Below are 14,065 nucleotides of genomic sequence, written 5' to 3'. Positions count from 1 at the left end.
AAATAGATGGGGAAACAGTGGAAATAGTGTCAGACTTTATTTTCTTGGGCTCCAAAATCACTGCAGATGGTAACTGCAGTCATGAAATTAAAAGATGCTTGCTCCTTGGAAGAAAAGTTATGACCAACCTAGATAGCATATTAAAAAACAGAGACATTACTTGGCCAACAAAGGTCCATCTAGTCAAGGCTATGGTTTTTCCAGTAGTCATGTATGGATGTGCGAGTTGGACCGTAAAGAAAGCTGAGCGCCAAAGAATTGATGCTTTTGAACTGTGGTGTTGGAGAAGACTCTTGAGAGTCCCTTGGACTGCAAAGAGCTCACACCAGTCAACCCTGAAGGAAATCAGTGCTGAATATTCATTGGAAGGACTGATGCTGAAGCTGAAACTCCAATACTTTGGCCACTTGATGCGAAGAACTGACTCATTTGAAAAGACCCTGATGCTGGGAAAGATTGAAGGCAGGAGAAGGGGACGACAGAGGATGAGATGGTTGGATGGATCACCGACATGATGGGCATGAGTTTAAGCAAATTCCGGGAGTCGGTGATGGACAGGGAAGCCTGGCATGCTGTAATCCATGGGGTCGAAAAGAGTTGGACATGACTGAGTGGCTGAACTGAACTGAACTGAACTGAATCACCCTGGAAATTTTCGAGAATGGCTCAGACTTTAGTCAATGCTTAAACCATTTAAAGTTGGCATTTGATATGTTTTTAGATATGTGTGTATAATTTTGTTAATAAAAGTATTAAACATCATCACTGACTCGATGGATGTGAGTCTGAGTGAACTCCAGGAGTTGGTGATGGACAGGGAGGCCTGGCGTGCTGCGATTCATGGGGTCAGAGAGTCGGACATGACTGAGCGACTGAACTGAACTGAACTGAAGATGAAACATCCAAGTGGAAAAAGTATTGTAAGATTTGATATGCTAAGTCACTTCAGTCGTGTCCGACTCTGTGTGACCCCATAGACAGCACCCCACCAGGCTCTCCTGTCCCTGGGATTCTTCAGGCAAGAACACTGGAGTGGGTTGCCATTTCCTTCTCCAATGATGAAAGTGAAAAGTGAAAGTGAAGTCGCTCAGTCGTGTCCAACTCTTAGCGACCCCATGGACTGCAGCCTATCAGGCTCCTCCATCCATGGGATTTTCCAGGCAAGAGTACTGGAGTGAGGTGCCATTGCCTTCTCCAAAATTTGATATAACTTAAGTTTAACTACTTTAATGAATAAATCTTTTAAATTCTATCCATGTCAATTTTATCCACTACTCTTTGCCATTTTTATAGTCCTACAAAATATTTAAATTGCTTTAAAAATATTCCAACTCATTAATTTAAATGGCATCTTTTTAAATTCAGAACATGTCCAAAATGTCCTGTTTCTACCTCTGACCTTCACCCTTAACAAAAATAAATATAAAATGAGGAAAGACAGATTTGAAGTGTCTTGATTAATGAGTATAAGGGACTTTCCCCAAACCAGAATTCACTTTATCCCTTTGTTTGGCGTCCAGAATTTTACCCCTGGTGAATGGATCATAGTAAGGGTTTGTTTGGATAAAAGGTAAGTCTTTCTTTTGTAAAATGCACTGTTCTTGGACATATCAATTTTGAGAAAGAGTACCTGTGAAAGTTGAGCCAGAAATTTATTCCCTTAAATATATCTGTGCAAGGCATAACTAACCTTAACTGTCAAAGCCAAGATAGTGTCACCCTTGGTGTGAGATGAGAGGAGGGGGAGGATATTACTAAAATCATCATGCTTTTATTCCCTGATCATCTTGCTCTTTTTAATTTAAATATAAATTTATTTATTTTAATTGGAGGTTAATTACAATATTGTATTGGTTCTGCCATACATCAACATGTATCCGCCATAGGTATACACGTGTTCCCCATCCTGAACCCCCCTCTCCCTCCCTGTACCATCCCTCTGGGTCATCTCAGTGCACCAGCCCCAAGCATCCAGTATCATGCATCAAACCTGGACTGGCTATTCGTTTCATATATGATATTATACATGTTTCAATGCCATTCTCCTGAATCATCCCACCCTCACCCTCTCCCAGAGTCCAAAAGACTGTTCTATACATCTGTGTCTTTTGCTGTCTCGCACACAGGGTTGTGGTTACCATCTTTCTAAATTCCATATATATGCGCTAGTATACTGTATTGTTTTTCTCTCTGGCTTGCTTCACTCTGTATAATCTCACTCTTTTTTAAAAAACATGATTATTTATTCATTTTTGCCTGCACTGGGTCTTCACTGCTGTGTGCAGGCTTTCTCCTGTTGCAGAGCATAGGCTCTAGGGCACATTGGATTCCATAGTTGCAGCACTTGGGGTCAGTAGTTGTGGTGCTTGGGTTTAGTTGCCCTGTGGCTATAGGATCTTCCAGGATCAGGGATCAAACCTGTCCTCTATATTGGTAGGCGGATTCTGAACCGCTGGACCACCAGGGAAGTCCTGATCATCTCTTGAATCTGTTCATTGCTCTAAATCTCTTGGGTTACTACACTGGACATACTGCTTCTGATTCTTGATGGCTGTCATTAGCTCTGAATTCATCCTTTTTATTCCTCCAACCACCCTCTTTGTTTCCCCCTGTTAATGCTATATTTCCTTTAGGAGCTTAATTTTCAAAACCTGAGGAAGGAGCTTCCCAGGTGGCTCAGTGGTAAAGAATCTGCCTGCCAATGCAGGAGACACGGGTTCAGTCCCCAGTCCTGGGAAGATCCCACATGCCTCGGAGCAACTAAGCGCATGTGCCACAACTATTGAGCCTGTGCTCTAGAGCCCAGGAGCTGCAACTGCTGAGGCCATGTGCCACAACTACGGGACCCTAGAACCTGTTCTCGGCCACAAGAAAAGCCACTGCAGTAAGTCTGCTCACTGCAACTAGAGCATAGCCCCTGCTCGCCACAGCTAGAGGAAAGCCTGAGCAGCGGCATAAGACCCAGCACAGCCAAAAACAAAGCATCCCTGACCTGCTATGTTAGATGCTTCTATTGTGTATTCCCACAAGACTATATATATCTTCCTTAATAAAGTTATTTTACATGCATCTGTGTTACTGATGTTTCCCCACAGAGTAAAATATAGGAAGGCTGAGAATGTACTATTCTTTACTCAAAATTCTATTCCTAATGACTAGCACAATTTTATCACTTAGTAAACACTTGGAGGAAATTCTTATTAAATGACTGAATCAAGCGCTTTTTAAATTTTAGGAGGAACCTGTTTGTAAATTGAAATCCTACATGAAATTTTGATAATATGAAGCAGATTGACAGATAAAAGTAGAACTGCTCTGATACGGAGGAGGAAGGCGGAGACACACTGCTCTGTCAGCTTTAACCTCCCACTCATTTTCTTTCTCATAGACTGTGACACACCACCAGGGAAACTCAGAGCTCCATGATACATAATCTGAAAATAATTGCCCTACCACATGCAGTTCTCAAACTTTTTGTTCTCAGGACTCCTTTATACATTTAAAACTTGAAGACCCCAAAAAGCTTTTTCATGCTTATTATAGCTATTTGTAGTGACCCTATTAGAAATGAAAATTGATAAATCACAAAGCAATACATCAACTCCTTAAACTTAGCAATAATAAGCCCATTGGTGGTGGTTTATTTGCTCACCGACTCTGTGTGACCCCAGGAACTGAAGCCTGCCAGGCTCCTCCCTCCATGAGATTCTCCAGGCAAGAATACTGGAGTGGGTTGCCATTTCCTTCTCCAGGGGATCTTCCCAATCCAGGAATCGAACCCAGGTCTCCTGCATTGCAGGCAGATTCCTTACCGACTGAGCTACAAGGAAAGCTGTAAGTCCATTACATGTCAACATAATGTATTTTTATTAAATTACTTCTAAATAAAAAATTAGAAGATTGGCATTGCTTTACATTTTTGTAAACCTATAATATCTGCACTGATGTGTTATAAGGACTTCCCTGGTGGCTCAGATGTAAAGAATCTGAGGGAGACCAGGGTTCGATCCCTGGGTTGGGAAGATCCCTTGGAGAATGAAATGGCTACCCACTCCAGTGTCCTTGCCTGGAGAATCCTATGGACAGAAGAACCAAGAGGGCTATATAGTTCATGGGGTTGCAAAGAGTTGGACATGGCTGAGCGACTAACACACACTGACCTGTTATATCACATGTCATATAGCCTCTGAAAAATTCTACCATATCCTTCTGACAGAATGAGTGAAAAAAGAAAGGGACATATTAGTATTATCATAAACATGTTTTTTACCTTCTGGATCCCTTGAAACATTCTCAGAAATAATCAGCACATTTTGAGAACTGTTGTCCTATATCTAAAGGCCCGGTTTAGCTAATATAGTTTGATTTTGTTTCTAAGATTCTATTGAGCTTTTTAAAGATTATGATCGTTATCAAAATACTAACAATGTGAAATGAATAAAAGGTAGAAAAATGTTGAATTCAAAATAAAGGGACTAGAATAGTGGTTTTTTATTAGAGAGCCGACTGTAACAGTAAACAAATCTGTATGCACCAAGTTAAAAAAAAAAACCTTTGGGACCGACTTGGTGGTCTAGTGGTTTAGACTGTGTGCTCCCAGTGTAGAAGGTGTGGGTTCAATCCCTTGTCTGGGAACTAAGATGCCACATGCAATGTAGTGTGTCATGGCCAAAAGACAAAAAAAAAAAAAAAAAAAGATACTTCTATTAAATGCATTGAAATTACTTGTTCATTTGTCTCCCCCACAGCTTGTGAGTTTTGGAAGAAAGAACTGGATTTTGATCCATCTTTGGTCTCTAGGATAATGTCTAACACAACAGGCACTGAATCTTTGCTGAATGAATCAATTTAAGCATATAGAATGTACAACGCCTACATATGCTATCACTTTTTCTAGGATTCACAGCAAACAATTCAACAGCTTGTTTCAAGTGCACGTCATGCTCATATCAGAAATCTGTCATCTATCTATATGGTATTTTAACGTGCCTTTATAAACTATCCACTTTCCTCAACATGTTTCAGATGGTCTTTGATTTCAATATTACCTGAATAATTCTTTTTTAAAAATTTATATAATTCATTTTTATTTATATAATTGATTTACAATGTTGTGTTAGTTTCAGGTGTACAGCAAAGTGATTCAGTTATATATATATATATTTTTTTCTTTTTTCAGATTCTTTTCCATTACAGGTTATTGCAAGATATCAAGTATAGTTTCCTGTGCTATATACAAGATCCTTTTTGGTTATCTTTTTCTTTTTTTGGCCCTACTCAGCGGTATACCGGTGGTTACCCAACCAGGAATCCAATCAGCACCCTGTGCAGTGGAAGCGCAGGGAGTCCACCACCGACCGCCAGGGAAGTCCCTGATTATCTGTTTTACATATAGTTGTGTGTATATGTTAATCCCAAACTCTTAATATGTCCCTCCTTCCCCTTTCCCCTTTGGTAACCATAAGTTTGTTTTCTATGTCTGTGAGTCTATTTGTATTTTGTAAAGTTCCTTTGTATCATTTTTTAAAAAAAGATTCCACATGTAAGACGTGATATAGTTATCTTTAGCTGACTTCACTTAGAACGATAATCTCTAGGTCCATCCATGTGATGTAATTCTTAATTTAACCAGAGGAAAGAAAAAGTCATGACTGCTTCCCCCACCTCTTTAAATTTGAGGTTTAAGATGACCTTGGAGTGGGGAAACTGGAATAGAACTGCTCTCATTAAAAGTGGGCGGCTCCATACGTTAATTTCACTCTTCCTCATACGCGGCACTTAGATCTTGCATGCTCTCTGCTACCTATCGTGCACAGACGTCTCAAATCTCGAACTTGGCAGGAGTATCTGGAAAATCTGCCTGGAGGGCATGGCTGTCTCGCTTCTCTACTCCGGGATCAGGGTGGGGATCACTAACTGGTCCAGTCATGATGGACTCAGCATCCATCTGGCGTGACTCCTTCCCAGAAGCGGCGGGTCTATGTAAACTGACTAAACCCTCGGACTCGGGCCCGCAGGGTACGAAGGATCCACGAGCCTGGAGGACGTGGGACTGGAGGAAGCTGCTGGCCACGCCTGATCCACAGGGTCTAGGGGAGCCGGAAGACAAGGCAGGCCCTCTAGCCTGCGGGGAGACCGGAAAGGGGGCCTGGACCTTCCGGTCCCCTTAGGCCTCAGCCCCAAAGTATGGCTGACCTGGCACGCACGCGGCACCACCTCAGCGCTGTCAGACAGGATGGGGACACGTGGAAGGAACCGGGGGCCAGATGGCAAGAGAAGACTTCAGACTACAGGGGAACTAGTACCTGATCTACTCGCTCCCCAGGCTCTAGCCGCTTGGGCCTTGGTGGACCCGCAGCGCACGCAGCTCCGCCCAGCGCGGCTCTCGGCAGGGGCGGGGCCGCTGAGCTGGACGGAACGGATTTGCTCAGCTTCGGCAAGGGGCGGGGTCTGTCCCCCTCCGAGCCGCGACTAGCCACGCCCCCGTATCCCCGCCCCTGGGCCCCGCAGGAAATTGGGGAGGGCCCTGGCCTAGCTTGGCGGGAGGGGGAGCAGGGATGCAACTGAGGGCAGAGTCCGGGAGGGCTTGGCTCCCAGGGAATGAATCCTCCGCCTTCTCGGGTGGAAACCTTTAAATACGGGCTCGGGCCCGGGACTCAGGGTGTGGCGCCTGGCAGCCCGAGAAGGGTGTGCGGTGAGGGAAGATCAGACGGAGCAGGGCGCGAGTGCTGAAGCTGCGGCTGCGCGGCCCAGAGCGAGGAGCTGTCCGAGCCGGGGGGATAGAAGCGGTTGCAGCGCTCGGTGCCTGGAAGTGGGTAAGCGCCTTTCTCGGGCTGGCCCCGCCGCCCAGTGGGGTGCTCCCGGATCCCGCCGGGATGTGAAAGGAGCCGGGCGGCGTGTGCGCGCTGGTTACAGTCGCTCGCTGCGCGCGGTCCCAGGCTTTCCAGTGTCACGACTCTCCATCTCCTCTTCTGGGCTCTGGGCGGGAATCGTCTTTTGGATCTGCTGCCTTGGAAGAGGGATAGCTTAGGCTTTTAATTCAAGACTCGGCGAGTCTTCCAACCGCTTCTCTTTTCTGCTTTCTCCCACTTTGCGACTTAAGTGAGATTTCCCTGGCGCCTCTGAAAACCGAACATCACCGGAGGAAGTGGTCCTTTGCTTAGGGACCCCATTTTGGCCTCTGAATCAAAGTCTTTTGTGTTTAGAATTGCTCACATGGAGTGCTGCTGCTTTTCTCCCTTCACTGACCGCCCTTCTTAAGAAACTGACAAGAAAATGAACCACAGAGCCTTTTTGAATGCGAAGTCCTAAAATATTCTGTCGTGACATCTATATAGCTGTCCTGAAATGCATTGTTGGCTGCCACACCATATAATGGCTTTATTTCATGTAAAGAAAGGCCTTTCTTGAGTGTTTCAGGAGATCGTATTTGTGTGAGGCCTTGAAAAATTATACCTTCTTATATATAGGAACATAATTGAGTAGGGTCGAGAATTCTGGTATATAGAAAAGGATTCACTGATAGGGAACTTTTCAGGGATATACAGAGGAGTAACTGTTCACTGACTGCCCTCAAAGACACAGGGAGTCTGTGAGTTTCTTCAAATCCCCTGAGAAATGGACAACTGTAGTCTGGTCTGTTTCTTGGTGGGTAGGAGGGTGGTTCTGGAAATGAAAGAGGTTACTGTGTGCTCTGAGATGTGCTTGGTAGTGCCTAGCATCTAGTTTAAGGTAAGGGATAGACAACCCTGATTTAAAGGGTCTCATTTCTTCTCCTGTTGCTGTACTCCTTTAATAGGAAATCTGCACCCAATAATCATACTCCATTTTCTCTTCTTGTTTCCACAGCTTTACATGAAATCCTTTAGATATAAAGTTAACAGTCTTATTCATTGATTAAATATTTTCCCCAGGTCAGGCATTTGTTAGTATTTAATTTCTGAAATGTCTAAAATGATGTGTGAAGTTAATGTGACATCCATTGCCTTAGCTTTGTGGTTGTTTAGTCACTAAACTGCATCCGACTTTTTTGCAACCCCATGGACTGTAGCCTGCCAGGCTTCTCTGTCCATGGCATTTCCCAGGCAAGAAATGTGGGTGTGGGTTACAATTTCCTTCTCCAGGGGATCTTCCTGACCCAGGGACTGAACCTGCATCTCCTGCACTGGCAGGTGGATTCTTTACCACTTAGCCACCAGGGAAGCCCATTATACTGGGTAGTTATAGAGTATACTGAAGAGAGGTGGAGATGGAGGGATTATATTCACCTTAGATTGTAATAGGAGGTTCGCTGTTTGTTAGCCAGAGCTTGTAGGTTGAAATATTGATCTGAATTTGTAAAATTTTTAAAGAAAAATAGTTTTGGGACAGCTTGGATTGCTGTGACTTTCCCAAAACACGGGGTAAAAAGTCATTTCAAACTGACTCATTCGTAAGCAAATATTACCATTTCCCAGACAGCACAGTAGAGGATCAGAAGGTATATAAAAGTAGAAATTTAAAGTGGTACCAGAAGATATCTGTGTCAGGCAAGTACATCACTAACACTGTATCAAGCTCCATATTAAAGCTTATTGAAGCTTTGTTGAAACTTCCAAGTGGACTTGCACAGATGGTACATTGGGCTTCTTCAGTAATATACCCATTGTCATCTGCGACCCATATGAAATAGCAACACAAGGACACCCCCAAAACACATGCAGTTCTATACAGGCCCACCTGCCATCAACAGTTTACCCTAGCTACTTATATGAAAGGCAAGCTGAATATGGCCCGGCAACCAAGGTGGATAAGAAGTAACTCTGGGGGCTTCCCTGGTGGCTCAGTGGTAAAGAGTCACCTGCCAATGCAGGGAACACAGGTTCAATCCCTGGTTCAGGAAGGTCCCACATGCCAAGGAGCAACTAAGCTGGTGAGCCACAATTCCTGAGCCAGCGCTCTAGAGCCTAGGAGCTGCAGCTACTGAGCCTGTGTGTCACAAGTAATGAAGCTCATATGCCTAGAGCTTGTCCTGTGCAACAAGAGAAACTACTGCAATGAGAAGCCCTTGCACTGCAGCAAAGAGTAGCCCCCTGCACCCCACCAGCCGCCAAGCAGCACTGAAGACCCAGCACAGCCATAATCTTTTTTTGTTTGTTTTTAAAGAAGTAGCTCTGAGAAGACATGCTACAGTTCTACCTTAAAAAAAAGGATGATAGGATTTTGGACAATCTGCAAAAATACTGTGATAAGCCTTCTAAGCTAAAAATACTCAAGTAACAGTTTTCATCTCAAAAAGACCCTTAATAAGACTTACTTATCCAATTGATATTTATTGAGAGCCTATTCTAGGTGCTTGGGTGAAGAGCAGCAGAGAAATGTTAGCCTGGGACCACCTTATTAAACTCCTGAACCTAAGAGTTCATCATGTAGATATTCAATGCATGTTTATTGTAAGAATGTTAACAGAACCTGTTCTGGTTGAGATTGAGGGCATAGGCTGCCCTTACAACCTCTTGACTATGGGTTAAGTGATAACACCATAAAATCCTCTCTTTCAAAAGTCCTTTGAGATTTCACTTTTTAGGTATTCCACATATCTTGGTTTTGATTAGAGAGGCCACCTATCTAGTAAGGGTGTTGCTGTCTGTGGTAGTCCTTCAGATTTGTCACAGTTCACGACCTGACCTTCAGCCTTACAGATCTGGAAGGTTGATTTTTTTTTTTTTCTCCCACAGACCCATGGTTAATGAGGTTTTAGGTGTTAACTTATGATGCCTAAGCTCATAAGAGACTGATGGATATACTAGGATGGAACCTTGGTAATACAGTAGGGAAGTTTTATTCTAGTGCCTGGAATACTGATGTCTCAAACCCAGGCCATCCCTTTCTAGTATTTTAATTCCTGGCAATCTGAACTCACAAGGCAGAGTGGAATCAGAGCCAAGAATTTGGGGGGTAATTTGCCATCCAAGCATTGGGAAAGCCTTTTCTTGCCTCACTGTTCTGAACCCAGAACACTTCTGACTTCCAGATTCTGTGTCACTCTAGATAGCTCTGAAATAAATGTCATTCTTCTTCTTAATGTTCCTTTTCCAGGCTCCAAGCTGATCATTCCCTCTTCTTTTTCTTCAGTGGAGCTTGTTAGGTTTTAGAAACATTAATGCCTTTGATTGTTATGGTTACTTTCAGCTGTTTCCTTAAGTTATTAAATTATAGCCTCATGGATTTTTATGGTCATACCGTCCTGAAAAAGGCATTTGAGACCCACTTCCAATTCATTTCCACTCTAGGAGACAATTATTACCTGTTAATACTTTTTTTTTTTTTCGTAATTTTAAACTTTTGGGGCCTTCCCTGGTGGCTCAGTGGTAAAGAATCCACCTGCCCATGCAAGAGACATGAGTTCAGTCCCTGATCTGGGAGGATCCCACATGCTGAGGAGCAACTAACAGTGAATTGATCCTGTGCTCTGGAGCCTGGGAGCTGCAACTGTTGAAGCCTGAGCTCCTTGAACCGGTGCTCCAGAGCAAGAGAAGCCACTGCAATGAGAAGCTAATACACTGCAACTACAGAGTAGCCCCCACTCACTGCAACTAGAGAAAAGCCTGAGCAGCAACTAAGACCCAGCACAGCAAAATAAATGAATAAAATTATTTTGTAAAAAACAAAACTTTTATTTTGTATTGGGGTGTGTGTACTTAGTTGCTCAGTCGTGTCTGACTCTGTGACCTCATGGACTGTAGCCCGTCAGGCTCCTCCATCCATGGGGATTCCTCAGGCAAGAATACTAAAGTGGGTTGCCATGCCCTCCTCCAGAGGATCTTCCCAACCCAAGGATCGAACCCAGGCCTCCTGCATTGCAGGCAGATTCTTTACCATCTGAGCCACCAGGAAAGCCCAAGAATACTGGAGTGGGTAGCCTATCCCTTCTCCAGGGAATCTTCCCGACCCAGGAATCTAATTGGGGTCTCCTGCATTGCAGGTGGATTCTTTACCAGCTGAGCTACTAGGGAAGCTCTGATTAACAATGTTGTGGTAGTTTCAGCAGAACAGCAAAGGGACTCAGTCATACATATACATGTATCCATTCTCCCCAAACCTCATTCCCATCCAGGCTGGCATATAACATTGCCTCTCACTACTTAACATCCACTATTTTTTCCTTGTAACTAGGCAGATCGCCTCACTTCTTTGGACTCATTTCTGTATGTAAGTCCTTATCTATTCCCTCCTATCATCTGAAATGCCCTCCCCGCTTATATTTCCTTTTTATATCCTATTCATTCATTTCTTTTTTTTTTAATCCTATTCATTCTTTAGGCCAGTCTTAGATCTTACATTTCCCTTGATGTAGGTTGATTTCTTATTTTGATTCCTCTGGACTTTAACACTTATTTTGTCATTTAATTGGTTATACTCTCTTGTATAATTGAACCATGTTAACTGGGTGCGACTAATTCCATTTTATCTTTTAAGTCAGTTTAAAAGTCACCTCAGAGAGACTTCAGTTCAGTTCAGTTCAGTCTCTCAGTCGTGTCCGACTCTTTGCAACCCCATGAATCGCAGCATGCCAGGCCTCGCAGTTCACTCAGACTCACGTCCATCGAGTCAGTGATGCCATCCTGCCATCTCATCCTCTGTCATCCCCTTCTCCTCCTGCCCCCAATCCTTCCCAGCATCAGAGTCTTTTCCAATGAGTCAACTCTTCGCATGAGGTGGCCAAAGTACTGGAATTTCAGCTTTAGCGTCATTCCTTCCAAAGAAATCCTAGTACTGATCTCCTTCAGAATGGACTGATTGGATCTCCTTGCAGTCCAAGGGACTCTCAAGAGTCTTCTCCAACACCGCAGTTCAAACGCATCAATTCTTTGGCACTCAGCCTTCTTCACAGTCCAACTCTCACATCCGTACATGACCACAGGAAAAACCATAGCCTTGACTAGACGGACCTTTCTTGGCAAAGTAATGTCTCTGCTTTTGAATATGCTGTCTAGGTTGGTCATAACTTTTCTTCCAAGGAGTAAGTGTCTTTTAATTTCATGGCTGCAGTCACCATCTGCAGTGATTTTGGAGCCCCCCAAAATAAAGTCTGACACTTGTTTCCACTGTTTCCCCATCTATTTCCCATGAAGTGATGGGACCGGATGCCATGGTCTTTGTTTTCTGAATGTTGAGCTTTAAGCCAACTTTTTCACTCTCCTCTTTGACTTTCATCAAGAGGCTTTTTAGTTCCTTTTCACTTTCTGCCATAAGGGTGGTGTCATCTGCATATCTGAGGTTATTGATATTTCTCCCAGCAATCTTGATTCCAGCTTGTGCTTCTTCCAGTCCAGCGTTTCTCCTGATGTACTCTGCATATAAGTTAAATAAGCAGGGTGACAATATACAGCCTTGACGAACTCCTTTTCCTATTTGGAACCAGTCTGAGAGACTTGCTTTACCCTAAATAAAATAGTCCATTCCCCACAGTGTTTCTTTTTCAGCTTTTCCTTTATTTCCTTTATGTGGAATTTACCACGACTGCCATTGTTTTGTTTGCATGCTCTCCTACTAAAATATAACTACCTAAAGGTAGGAACTCTTGTCTGTCCTGTTCATTGTTGTATCTATAGTACATAGAACAATAGTGTCTGATACATAATAAATGCTTTTCAGTTGAATTATTCCCTAAATAAATTGTTAAGTAGTTGAGGGTCAGGACCTATATTATTCTATGGCCAAATTCTCTGCTGTGCCGACACAGTAGACTGGTAAATTGGGAATGTTAATTTTTCATGAAGGAGAAGAAGGGGATAAGCCTGAAGAAAGTTGAGGCACTTTTTCTGCAACCAGATGCCCAGAGTCTCTTCTGTAGAGGGGATAGCAGCAGTGAATGCTGGAGATACATCTTTGGTAAGCCTGCTCCAGGCCCAACTCTCCCTCCCACAGGTGGGAACTTTCAGGACACTCCCCTCCGCTTTAGCCACTTAGCAATTCCAACGCAGTCATAGCTCCCCGTACATTTTCCTTGTCTATAGGGCGCTTGAGGCTGGGAGAGTATTAACAGGCAGAACTGAAAAATAGAAGGGTGAAGTAATGAAAGACACATGGTGGCCAAAAGTTTATTTTTCTAGGCTCAGTGTTTTTCTTAAGGTGTATCCTGGAATACTAACAAAGGTTGCTTGTGGAGCAAAGTAGATAAGGATGGGGTAGGTGTGAGTCTTTTGTTTACCTTATTTCACAGATTTTTTTTTTTTTTTTGACTGCCCCAAATGACTTGTGGAATCTTAGTTCCCTGACCAGGGACTAAATCCAGACCAACTGCAGTGACAGTGCTTAACCACAGGACCATTAGGGAACCCATCAGATTTAATTTTTGATTCATATGAATTATTACCTATTCAAAATAAAAATACATTTAAAATATTACTCTGTAGGTATATTGCTAAGCATATTGCTCTCTTTCAAAAGTCATTCAGTTACAAATTCTGTACATATTTACTGTTTTACTGAAATTCCATCTTAAGTTATTAAAAGGTCATTAGAGGGAATTCCCTGGTGGTCCAGTGGTTAGGACTTTGTGCTTCCTCTACAGGGGGCTAGGGTTTGATCCCTGGTCATGTAGCTAGGATCCCATAAGCCGCACAGCCAAAAAAAGAAAAAGGGAGTCATTAGAGATCAGACTCTGGGAGCTGATATCTTCTAATCCATAACCAAAAGATCAATTTATAAACCAGATTATTTGTTTATTAGCACAGACCAGGATACGTGTATGGGTTGTCAGGCCATTCATTTCCAGTAGGGAAGCTTACCCAGAGAACCAGTGAAGATTAGAACATTGTTTGATTAGTGCAAATTCATATCAGAGGGAATTGGATCATCTTAATTACGTGCTTTGTGTACCTTTTTTCACTATAGGGATATACTTGCCAGGCACTGTAACTAGGTGAGCCTTCCATATTACCTTCTCTGATCCGTGCAGGAATATACTAACAGGTTCTTTTTTTTTGTTGTTGGCAAAGTAATGTCTCTGCTTTTTATTTATTTATTTTTTTAAATTTTAAAATCTTTAATTCTTACATGCATTCCCAAACATGAATCCCCC

General features: G+C 43.1%; 1 protein-coding gene across 4 annotated transcripts in view; it reads left to right on the top strand.

The window, feature by feature from the left end:
• Window positions 1-6,661: 6,661 nt before the first annotated feature.
• UGDH (UDP-glucose 6-dehydrogenase) overlaps window positions 6,662-14,065 on the top strand; it is a 34,363-nt gene continuing 26,959 nt past the window's right edge. For 2 of the 4 annotated variants that reach the window (XM_004009777.5, XM_060416979.1), the window contains exon 1: window positions 6,662-6,815. The gene's annotated coding sequence lies outside the window, so the exon portion shown is untranslated. Of the gene's footprint in view, window positions 6,816-7,108; window positions 13,957-14,065 lie in introns of those variants that run through there. The other 2 variants (XM_042251321.2, XM_060416980.1) reach the window with 1 other exon arrangement.

This window comes from Ovis aries, chromosome 6 (genome assembly GCF_016772045.2).
Source record: "Ovis aries strain OAR_USU_Benz2616 breed Rambouillet chromosome 6, ARS-UI_Ramb_v3.0, whole genome shotgun sequence".
In the NCBI taxonomy this organism is placed as follows: Eukaryota; Metazoa; Chordata; class Mammalia; order Artiodactyla; family Bovidae; genus Ovis; species Ovis aries.
The sequence above is the reverse complement of the archived record's forward strand: the minus strand, read 5'-3'. Positions and strand labels throughout refer to the sequence as shown.